The sequence below is a fragment of the Teleopsis dalmanni genome, chromosome 1 (genome assembly GCF_002237135.1).
Source record: "Teleopsis dalmanni isolate 2A chromosome 1, ASM223713v2, whole genome shotgun sequence".
NCBI classification, from domain to species: Eukaryota; Metazoa; Arthropoda; class Insecta; order Diptera; family Diopsidae; genus Teleopsis; species Teleopsis dalmanni.
Genome location: NC_051846.1, coordinates 184,933,949 through 184,947,456, shown reverse-complemented (window position 1 = coordinate 184,947,456; position 13,508 = coordinate 184,933,949).

Genomic DNA, 13,508 nt, shown 5'->3' with positions numbered 1-13,508 from the left:
TCAACTGTTCTAGCAATAGTTTAATAAAAAGTATTCTATATGTACTTAAATCTGAATTATAATAGTGAAGAATTGTTTGTCCTTTGCATCTATTATTCAGACTAAGTACAAAGTCTGTATTATTCAGTATAATCTATTCGTTTCAACTGTTCTAGCAAGAGTTCAATAAAAAGTATTCTATATGTACTTAAATCTGAATTATAATAGTGAAGAATTGTTTGTCCTCTGCATCTATTACTCAGACTAAGTACAAAGTCTGTATTATTCAGTATAATCTATTCGTTTCAACTGTTCTAGCAAGAGTTCAATAAAAAGTATTCTATATGTACTTAAATCTGAATTATAATAGTGAAGAATTGTTTGTCCTTTGCATCTATTACTCAGAGTAAGTACAAGTTTCCTATACTAAAATTCATTGACTGCTTTTCGGAACTATAAACAATTCTACTTAAATCTGTCGAAAGTATTTTATTTTAATACTTTTTTTTTAATCTACAATCATAACAAAAAATTTGACAAAGTACTGTCAACTTCTTTCAAGCGTTTTAAACATTTGATAACAGATACACAGAATTCACAACAATGTGAACAATGTTCCGAGAAAAATTCTTTAAAAATCAAATAAACTTACTAATTACTTTGTCCCTAGTAATATAAAATTTTCGGAGTGACACACCAATTTCAAAACAGACGATAGAAAAGTTAGCTATTTTAAGCAACTTTTTATTATTATTCTATATGCCGATATAGCTTACTTCAGGAGATATAGAGGTTTAAAGCTTCATACATTTGTTACAGGAGCACAACTAATAATAAGAGCTCCAGGGTTATGTAGCGAACTAACAGACGATCTCCGTGGAGACCAATCAGTCTCGTAGCAAGAAAAAAAAATAATAAAAATAGTCCAGAGTATGGGAGGATTAAGATAAGCAGATTTCACTTGAAACTAAACCTTATAAGAGGGTTTAAATGGGTTCAAATCTTACACTATGACTATCGATGTTTTCATCTATCGGAAAATACATATTACTTTTGTATACTTGTATATTAGATTTCAATCCATTATGATGAATGAGCTGAAAAGGTCGAAGTACGTGAATCCTCTACTATTTTAAATTAAATTCTGTAAATCACATTTTTTTTTTTCTAAATGCATAAAATAATAATTGATTAACAAAAGGAATAATCAAATCTATACGAAGGAGACACAACTTATAATAAGTGCTTAAGAGTAACGTGATGAACTAACATGCGGTCTCCGTAGAGTCTGAGCCGTCGCGCAGCAAGAAACTCAGTTCGTTGGACTTTCAACAATTTAAAAAAATTATATATAAATATGTATAAAAATAATCGATTTTAGAATGGGCTTGGTATGTTAGCTACTTAATTCTTTCTAAGATCCTCTACTTGCTATTAAATATTTAATTATATTTTAATTTTTATGCAAAATTATTAATCTTACCGATATTTCGGTCTACTTCGTAGACCATTTTCAGTGTACATTAATAATAAACAAGTAGTATAGAATAATAAACAAATTTTCTATCTCTTAAGAGGAGCTAGAAATATTGTACATTCTTTACTCAAAATGCAATGCCATCGCATTTTAGAAAACATTTTTCACAAAATTACGCACTCCAAGTGGAATTATATTTCATTTGATTTATAAATGAGTTTTTTTTTTATTAATTGTTTTTATTTTGGTGAATGTTGATAAAATTTATTTTTATTTAATCAACAAACAGAATGCTATTCACATAATATTAAAATAGTTGCGGTGAAATAAACGCAGCCGCAGGGCCACAAACAAAAATATTGCCTTACACACGGTCAAACACGTTGCAAGCTGATATGCATGTTGATAGAGGTGAAATCGGAGGCTCATACACCAACACACACCGCGTCAGACATGCAGTTGTGTGTGTACGCGAAGTGCTGATAAAAAGTTGCCATAGGCGCTTGGCGTTTTGATTGCCATAAACAAATAACAGTAATTTTAATTAAAAAATAAAGAAAACACAAACCAAAACCATTAAAATAAAATAAAAAACAAAGCAGAAAATTATGTAAATAACCAAAGTAAAATAAATAAGGGCACAAAAAAAGAAAAAATTAAACCAACCATTTTGAAATAATTTTTGAAAAATTTTCCAGAAATTTTTGCAAACAATTGCCAATTTGCAGTTGCAGTGGCGCCATTTAGCGAATTTGAATTTTAAGTGGCGCTTTAACGTAACACAAGGACTGTCATTACGCTTTCCCGCTTTCTGCATTCCGTTACTATATCTACATTGTACTCAATTTCCGTTTCCGTTTTCGTTTGGAATTCTAATTTTTTTATAATCTTTTTATTTATTTTTTCAAAAAATTTCTTCCACTTTTGGTTATTTTTTTTCGTTGTAAATGCCTTTGTTGCGTCTTCTGAACTTCTTCTCAAGTGTGGTTGGTTGGCTGGCTAAGGAGTTGCAGTCGAAATCTCGAAATCAAGTGCGGAAGATTGAAGTTAACTGAGAACTTTCGTCCAAACTAAATTAAAATTATTATTTTAATTTTCATTAAATTTTTTTCTCAACTTCTTAAGTTAATAAAATTGAAGTCTTTTAGTACTTTTTTAAATAAGTTAATTTAATGAAAGCATTAAACGGAAATGAAATAATAAAGAATTTAAATATTTGCTTGAAGCATGAAAAGTGATTCAAATTACTTTTTAGAAGAATTTTAAAACGGTATAAATTGATTTTAGAAGTTTTAAATGGTATAAAATTGATTTTAGAAGCTCTAAATGGTATAAATTCAATTTTGAATATCTAAATGGTATAAATTGATTTTAGAAGCTTTAAATGATATAAATTGATTTTAGAAGTTTTAAATGGTATAAAATTGATTTTAGATGCTCTAAATGGTATAAATTTAATTTTGAATATTTAAATGGTATAAATTGATTATAGAAGCTTTAAATGATATAAATTGATTTTAGAATTTTTAAATGGTATAAACTGTTTTAAGAATTTTTAAATAGTATAAATTGATTTTAGAAGTTTTAAATGGTATAAAATTGATTTTAGATGCTCTAAATGGTATAAATTTAATTTTGAATATTTAAATGGTATAAATTGATTTTAGAAGCTTTAAATGATATAAATTGATTTTAGAATTTTTAAATGGTATAAACTGTTTTAAGAATTTTTAAATAGTATAAATTGATTTTAGAATTTTTAAATGGCATAAACTGTTTTAAGAATTTTTAAACAGTATAAATTGATTTTAGAATTTTTAAATGGTATAAAATTGATTTTAGAATGTTTAAATAGTATTAGTTAATTTTAGAATCGTATAAATTGATTTTAGAATTTTTAAATGGTATAAATTGATTTTAGAAGTTTTAACTGGTATAAAATGATTTTAAAATTTTTAATTGATTTTAAAATTCTTAAATGGTATAAATTGATTTTAGAAGTTTTAATTGGTATAAAATGATTTTAGAGTTTTTAAATGGTACAAATTGATTTAAGAAGTTTTAAATGGTATAAATTGATTTTAGAAGTTTTAAGTGGTATAACATGATTTTAGAATATTTAAATGGTATAAATTGATTTTAATTTTGAAATTAATTTTAATGCGAAACAGTGTAGGTTTTAAAATAGTAATATTTAGATCGAATTCGATGACTTCGTGAGTAGTTAGGTAGAATGAAAGGAGAATCGATACTTAATTAGCAATTGTGGGTAGTTAGTTGGGTATATTAGAAATAGCCGGACATGTTGATAAATGTTATTTTTCTCCAAATCCAATGTAAAAAATTTCGTCAAGTGTATTAAAACATGGGGTGTCCAAAAATTTAAACCTTATTGTAGACAAGTCCAGGCGTAGACACAATATATGATCTCGTATCTCCTTTTCGACGAGCTTAAATATGTACTACAGCAGACTCAACAGTGGGGTAGGTCGAGCCGGGCTCTATGCCGTCCTATAGTTCAGCGTCCCGTTCGGACCGTTATTCGTATTATCTTTAATAATTTCAATGCAGTTTCATGTACTAAGTCAGAAGTTCAACATTTTAAGTATAAAGGCCATATAGCTCTGCTAAAAGAATATGAGCCCAATAAATGACCCATACCATTTGCATACCCGATATATATATAATCCCTTAAGTTATTCATTCTTACGGATAAAAAATATTTCACTTTCTCACCATAGAACCTTACAGATTCCAAAAGATAACGTATCTAGAGGAAAAACCTTTTAACGATTTTCAAATTTTTAAATTTGAATATAAAGAAAAAACTGTAACTGTTATTAATTTAAAATTGTGTGAATAATAATAATTCACATACCTGAAATCTACTAAAGCTAATGAAACTACTAAATGCCATTCTTTATAGTTATAATAATCAACTCTTAAAATTTCTCAGATACAAATAGTGTTTGGAGCATGTAATTTTTAACATTCGATTTGTAAACAAAAAACATATGATTTCTCTAATTTAAGGCAGTATGAACACTTTCGAAATTAACTTAATTTTATTTTTACAAAATTAAGAAAATTTGGGTGTCTGAACATAGTATTACAGCTCAATTGTTTGTTTACATTTTACATCTAAAACATAGGACAAATATTTCAAGTTTTAATAATTTCCCTAGTGGGAAATTTATTTTTAGGGGTTCATAGGACAAATATTTCAAGTTTTAATAATATCCCTAGTGGGAAATTTTCGCCTTAAATAAGCTGATTTAAATGAAAGCTGTTTGTATGTTAAATCATCCTCATTAGTGGCTATAATGAGCAAAACCGCATAAATGAGACAGTGTGAATGTGCTATAAAGTCCTTATTAACTCAAATTAAATTTTTTATCTTTTGTGCGTTTGCTCTTTCTCTGAATTCGTTTGCTTTCTTATGCATATACGTATATAATAATATAATTTAATATAATAGTGTATTCTCTAATAACGTTATTGTTATTATTGTTATTATTGTAATACGTATAATAATAGCGATTTTAAATGAAGTAACACAAACATCAAAAAATATCAAATTATATATAATGTTTATTACCACTTCCCATTCATTTCAAAGTAAATTACTTTATTATGGAGTAAATATTTTTTTATTTACCCTTTATAGGGTAAAGATTCCTTTTTGCTTAAATATCGTTAATATTCTCATGAAGTTTTTCTCTATGAAAACAAAAAAAAAAAAGGGGGAAATTTTATATTTAATAAAGGCAGTCGGCATTTGATGTTGCGATTCCATACTTGACGTTGGAATCGTTGTTGCAGCAACAACCACAGTCGATGTTCTCCAAAGTGAAGTAGTTTCGTTTGCAGGGATATAAACTAAAGTCAAATGCAAGTACTCGTGTCAAAAATAAAGAAGGATCTCCGAAAAAACAAGCACTAAAATAACAAAAATAAGCTCAATTCACATAAAATCAACTAAAAGTGCACTTATAGCCTTTGCAACTCAACGTTTTTTGACTTTAAGCCAAATTTGTGATTGTGGCCATGCTGTGGGCTAAACACTGACACTTCTATGAAAATATTTTCCTCCCCTCCCCGAAATTTTTTCTTTTCAACTTTAATTTTTTGTGAATACCCGTATTTGGAAAATTTTTGGTAAAGTACGCGTTTCAAACTTGGCACGATTGAGTGTAAGTTTCTCATGCAAGTTTACTTTAATTTACGACTATATTTTTGATGTTGTTACTGTTGTTGTTGTTGTTGTTGTTGTTGTCCTTACTGCTGCTGTACTTATTGTTGGCATTGTTTATGTTGTTTTTAAGTTTCGAAAGAATTGTTTACTTTAGAAACAATAGTAGCCATTTCATAACATTGAAATGGAATAAAGTTAAACTTTGGCTAGAGAAAGATATTTTGTTTTATTTACACAATTTAAGAGTAAAGTTTGGTTGTTTAAATAGGACTATTTTACATATAAATGTTTTTCTGTTAAATATTTGTTGATATTTTTACCTTAAAGTTAGTATTACAAAAAAAAAAAATTGTATATTTATTTATACATTTATAAGAAAGTTATTATTATGAAGTCTTAAGTTATAAATAAACCTTGATATTTTCCTAAATTTATTTAATTATTAAAAGTTAAATCGAATAAGACTTGGCTGATAACAAAAAGAGATATAAACATATATAGGAGACTCCTTGATTCAGTTAAGACCATACTCATGCTGTTATAACAATCGAAGATGATGAATCAGGTTAAAAAGTTTCTTAACTCATCTCATCTCTTTTTCATTCCATAATGAAGAGGACTGTTAGGCAGTGAGGGGGACAGAAACAGATGGAAAAAATAGTTAAAACACTGCTCAGTTCGACTCAGTTTGCAATTTTAAGAAATATAAATCCGAAGTGAACAAATGATTAAAACAGATAGGGGACACTCCTTAAGTCAATAACCCTCTACACGGGTTTTATGCTGTTATAACAACCGAAAATGATGAATCTTTTCCAAAAAAGGTTAAAAAGGCAACCCAGGGAAATATGAAGATTACAAGAACTGGTGGACAGTAGCGAGAGTCAAGATGATTAAGGCAATGCAGCTTGACTTAGGTTTATATTTTTGATAAAAAGTTAAAAATGCAACCCAGTCTTTTTCATCCTATAATAATGAAGATTGTTAGGCGACAGTAACAGTGCAGTTTACCGTGGGTACCTGCCATGAAGGCTTAAAATCACGGTGCTCTACAAACACTTGTATCAAGATAATGCGCCGATTAACAACCCTTAAAAATTCTAATAATTTTCCGTCGGTTTCAAATGAAGTTATATATTTTAGATATAACTTCTTCCTTGGTAAGAAGCAAAGCCTATTAATACTTCTGCCGAACTGTTAGACGACAGGGAGGGATAGAAACATTTGGAAGAAATAGTTAAAACGCTACTCAGGTTGAATCAGTTTCTTAACTCATCTCATCCCTTTTTCATTCTATACTCAAGAAGACTGTTAGACAGCGAGAGGGACAGAAACAGTTGGAGAAAATAGTTAAAACCCTGCTCAGATCGACTTAGTTTGCAATCTTAGGAAATAGAAATCCGAAGAAAACAAATGATTAAAACAGATAGGGGACACTCCTTAAGTCAGTTAACCCTCTACTCTGATTTATTTAGTTTGGTATTTTTGACAAAAAGTTATAACTGCAACCCAACAGAATAGAATCCGATAAAGACTATTGAGCAGCAGTGAGGGATAGCAAGCAATGTAGGACATCCATTAAGTAAGTTAAGGTATTGATCTAATTGGTTATCATGTGACTGTAGCAATTATAAATAAAGTTTTGTGTTAAACCATTGTCATTTTCTCAAAGTAGGCACCGATTCGATCACATTTTCAGACCAAATGCTACAATATGCTGTGATTTTTTGTGAATTTGAATATGACATTCGGAAGTTACTTGTTGATTTTTATAGCCACAGACGCTACAATTTTTTTGTTGATTTATCCATCAAGAGAAATATGGGCCTTATCATTAAAAAAAACTAGACCTCCAAAAATTGTTGGAGGTTATTTTGTAAGCTGAATTTTAAAAGTATTGTGATACAAATTTAAATCCAAAATTGCTGTAAGATAGGTCCATATGCGAACCGTATAGATAAATAGTTTTAAATAGATAAACTTAAAACTATTTTAGACACTTTCACTTAGAAGGCACTATTTTTAGCTGAGCATGCTACGAATTTGTCTTTTCGATAACATTTCTTATGTATGTAGTTAATTCATGTATCTTCACAGATTTGAGATAATGCGATTAGATGAACGATTGTGTGGACCAGGGCTGTTCAAACAAGATGCGATCATGGTATATAAGCATAATATATATATATATATGTATATATGCTGCATAAAATAGCCTCGGGCCGCATTTTCGCCGCTTGCCGTGCTTTGGACAGCCCTAGTGTAGTCTATAATCTCCTCGTGTAGCATAAAATAAACCTGTTACAGAGCTATTAATTTTCTATTACGGTTTTAGAATTTTAAGACGTAGCTTTTTAAACACAAAGCTTTTTAAATACAAATCTAAATTCAAATCTAAATCTTAATCTAAATACATGTTATTTTGAATGAGAGTTCTGTTCTGTATTGTTAAATCTTATTCTTAAATACAAATCTAAATCTAAATCTTAATCTAAATCTTAATCTTAATCTTAATCTAAGTCCATGATACATTGAATGACAGTTCTGTTCTGTATTGTTAAATGGCAAATTTTATTCTAAATACAAATCTAAATTTAAATCTAAATCTTAATCTAAATACATGATACTTTGAATGAAAGTTCTGTTCTGTATTGTTAAATGGCAAATCTTATTCTAAATACAAATCTAAATCTAAATCTTAATCTAAACCTTAATCTAAACCTTAATCTAAATCTTAATCTAAATACATGATACTTTGAATGACAGTTCTGTTCTGTATTGTTAAATGGCAAATCTTGATCTAAATCTAAATCTAAATCATTCTCTAAATACATAATACTTTGATTGAGAGATCTGTTACGTATTGTTAAATTGCAAATCTTGAGCTAAATACAAATCTAAAGCTAAATCTAAATCTTAATCTAAATACATGTTACTTTGAATGACAGTTCTGTTTGAAATATATGAGTAAAAGTGTATTGCCTGCCCAATCAGAGCCTATAACGAGATAAATCTTTGGAATATAAATTTATGGCTCATTAAACTTTATTTATGAGATTTTTTATTGTTGTAATCTATTTAATTATCCTAAATTGTGCTATTGACAATCTAATTGAGTGATTATTACAAATTTTATTACTAAGTACAATAAAATCTGAAAAAAAGCCGCTTAAGTTTAAAGAGTTGAAAACTCTGTACACTGTACCGAGCTCCTAATTAAATTTTATTACTCCCAACGCAACTTTAAACTGCGCAAGGAAAAATTGAGATACTTACTTGACGGTATAAATTTAATATAAAATTAACTTCATAAGATGTGATGTGGAAACTTAAATTTTAAACAGTAAAAAATAAAAAAAAAAAAGAAGAAATCCTGTAAATTGTGACTTAAGTGTCACATGTGTTGAAATTTTTTTCTTATGTACTACTCACCATTGACTAGCCTGTATCCTGTATTCCGTATCCCGTATCCTGTATCCTGCATTGCATGACTTGATTGCGAAATGTATTTCATTGGTACAATGTCGCGGCAACTCAACGGCATAAAAGCAAATGAGTTTGGATATCGCAGGCGATAAATTAATTCAAATCACTGTAACGAGGTCGTCGTAGTCGTTGAGCAATTCATTTTCTTTATTTCTCTATATAAATTTTTATTATGTTCGTGCTGTAATGAGTTTGTTTCGCTTCACCGTCGAGCGAAGATGGCGCGGTGTGAACCCTTCAATTGAGTTACCCTTTTAACATTTTGTATCCTAATTGTATTTAACATTTTAATAAAATAAAATTAGAACAAAAAAAAAAGAAAGAAACCCGAGAAACGTAAATAGAAAACTCAAAGGATTGTCGCGCCATTTTAATGATTGTTAGGGTTCTTCAAGTAATTCTTATACTTTAAACTTACACTCATACTTACGCTTACACGCATTCACACTCGCATTCTGGAGGCTCAATCTCAATCTGAATCTCATTCTCAGTCGCATACGCAAATCTAAGCACGAGCTGTGGAGTCACAGTTAATTTTTGTGAAATAAATTTAGAAACCCGGAAAATATATGAGGTGAACGTTTCTTAACTTAAATTTATGAATTTCTTGCATCCAAAACCTTGAATCTTAAATCTTCAATCTTGAATCTTGAATCTTGAATCTCTTAAATTTAACTAAAGAATTGTGAAAAAGTTAAGTGTAGTCAAGTAAATGGATCGGTATTGCGGGTGGTTGAGTGAGGAAAGATAGTGAGGTAGTGTCGAATAGTTTAAAAGTGAAATATAATTCATTTAAAATTTAACAAACACAATAAATTTTATTTGTTTATACATTTTAAGTTTATGGTTTTGACATTTATTTTGAAAACATGCAAACTTTGCAATTTCATTTAATTTTCCTGCAAAACCGTAAAACTGACTTCAATGCAAATTTCCCTTCTGGTTAGCAGAGCTGTGGTCTCTTCGGGCACATACTACTCGTTCTATTTACTCTATAAATATCTGTTAACTGCTTGTTGAATTTGTAATTAATTTTAATTAATTTACAATTTTAACTATGAGTGAATTTGTTTGGTTGAAGTGAATATTGAAGAAATTGTTTATGAGGGAAAATTTGATATATGCCATATCGATATATTATACTATATGTGTATGTAGTACTCGCATACGAAGCAAATATAATTTACATGATTGCAATACATTTACAATAATATATAATGTATGTAATTGATTTTAAACATATTTACTATTTAATATTGCAAACATAATTTATAATTAATGTGTTTTGAATATGAAATTAATATTATCAAAAAAATTAATTAAAAGCAAATCTATGAAAATTCTAATTATGTATTATATAAATAAAATAATTTTAGTAAAATCTATACTATAACACTATATTAGGTGTGATCTCTTGCAAACATATTTGCGGTATTTACTCTGTCATTGCAAGGTGCCGAAATGCAAGAATGTTATATTAAAATTGCAAGAGTATAGCATGAAGGTGTACCCACACCAAAGTGAATACTTGCGAATGAAAGTACATTCGCTTATAAAAAATGGAAGACACATAGGTCATGTATAACTTTTTGGTTAACATAGTCATCATATAAGAAGACCAAATCTTGGAAAGTTCTTGAAAAGGATCGCGTGAATACTGCAAGGGTAACTGTGTTCTGTCTGGCCACGAGTGTTTAGAAACTAAGGCAGGAAACTGTACATTACTTTTAATACTCACAAAAAGTTAAACATTTTCTCCATGAATGTCTTTGCTCTCTAGAAGAAATAAGTTTTTAGGAAAGTATTTTTTCTGACAGTTTGTCAGGCTGTTCAGAGGTAAGCAGAAACGATTTGAAAGATTACCTAAATTCCATGGATAGATTTCGTTTTTTATCTTCTTTTTGTATTTTGAGACCTCTTGTGAGAAATGTGGTGGTAAAATGGACAATAGAAAATTAAACATTTTTGGGATCTTTTTCTTAACGATCTAACAAAGGTGTTATCCTATAAAATCATGAACTTGGTTATGTTTCAAGCTTTATCTGATTGACTTACTTTCATTTAAGTGGAAGAATCGTGCCTTTTTGCGTAATTCGTAAGGAGAACATTGTGTTCCATCTCATGTGTCAGTGCCCATCTTTGGGGCCCATTTTCTTACCGAACGGACCGAGCTGTTATCCTTGAAAATTAGAAACTTATTCATAGAACTGTCAGGTTGGTTCATCTTTACTTAATGGGGGAGTTTTTGTTTTTCGGTGTTGGTCGTATGCTGACCTTTGGACAATGTATGAACAAACGCCAATCTTGTGGTACCACAACGAATCATTATTTGAGTTTAAGTGGGCTTTTTTAGGTACAAGGTCGCCACTCCAACCTAGCCTTACCTCTATTGAATATTTTCGAGTTTGCTTCACCAGTTCAAATTGCGCTGCAATCGTCTAATTAAATCATTTATATTAAGCAAGTTTTTACCATCTTCATTGTGTTTGCGAAGTCTTTCCTGACTAGTATCGGGTAATTCCTTTATATCATTGAAAATTGTTGGTACATTTTATCTGATGAAATTGGTCTATTTCTTTACTTTAGTGAAGTTAGTTGGCACTTTTTTGCTGATGAGATTCGTGTAATTGCGTTACTTTTGGGATGATAGTTGGTACATAAAAGTTACGATGAAGGTCGCTGTTTCTTACGTACTAGTGTGCATTTGCAATAGAGTGGAGGATTTTGTTTTGGAAAAATTTCGAAGTTTATTTTAGTTGCACAAGCCCAAAAAATGTCTGCCATACATCCAGGTGGGTTTCAGAATTTGATTATATAGTATCAATTTATCGTGAGTTGACTGAGTTTGCATTGGAAGCACAAACTGTATAACCCTGTATTTTGTTTAAAGATATTTTTAATGTTTTTATAGTATGATACGAATTTTAAAAAACTAATTATATTCATTTCAGTATTTTAAAAATTTATCTAAGGGGAATTGAATGAGTTATTTACACGGTCAAGGCAATTTATTACATTCAACAATAAGAATTTATTTATTATTTGTACATTAATTATTTTTATATATTAAAATTTAAGTTTTTCTATAGCAGCTGCATTTAAAAATTGTAATTCATTTTGATTTGAAAAGTATATATGACTTCAATATTAATCAAATCGGAGAATTATTATTGAGCAAATATGTATTTATTCACATTTGCCTTAACTTCACTTCGAATTTTTGTTAATGAGTATGTTCGAGAAGATATTAAATCATTTCGAATGAAACATAAATCACAATAAATATTTTCTTATCTCACAAATTGAACTAATAACATGGAAATAAAAAAGATACTTACTTACATGCCTGGTTTATGATATATGGCCATATGCTTTGGCTACCGAAGCTATTGAATTGCATTCTAAGTATCTGCTCTTAATCCAATAGAATAGAAAGTCAAACGATTATATAAAATAAGAATTTATTGGAATGGAATTCGTATTGATTGCTCCGCTCCATATGAGCTTAAGCGTTTATGATTTTATAGTAATTCCACTTACAAAAAATGTTACTGGTTTGACATTGAACGTGCTTGCTTACAGATATAAATTAATCAAATTAATGAAACTATTATCTATTTTATTTCATATTTATTTGCTAAAATATTTTCATTAAATTGTACATTTTTATCGATTTCATATTATTACATTTCAGTTTTAATTGAAATTAGAGCTTTCTAGCAAATCTAGTATAATTTATGATTCTGTATATGTATATAGTCGTGTGTAATCGTTTATAATCGTATGTATAACTATTCCATATGTCAGAAAAATATGTGTTAAGATTTCATTTGTATTTTAATTATAATTCGAAATATTGATAAATTCATATATAATTTCGTAATATCTTGTAATAGTTCAATTTATTTGGATTACATGTGTAGTAAGCTAAGCAGCTTTTATAATTAAAATTTCTATTTGAATTTATTTACTGTAACCATTAAACACACAAATTCGTGTTCATGTGTAATTATTTCAGTATTTCTGTATTTTAGTATTAAACAATAATTGGTTTTTCAGATACTTTTTGCCAAAGAACCACAATCAAACCTATTTTAATGTATTTAAACTTAACCACAGCTTATATTGTTGAATAATTCAATTAAATTTTAATTCACAAATTGCTAACCAGAAATAAATTAAATCAGTTTGCGTTTTTCTATTTTTTTTTATAAACAAAGTTAGAACACTACTTATGTACTCGTATATTGGAGTAATATATACTTTTCTAAAGCAAAGACAGGGATGTAAGTAGAAAAACAACATTTTAGTAAAGTTACCCGTTAGTATTAAACGAGTTTTGGTGAAGACGAAAGTCTCTACTCTTTTAAA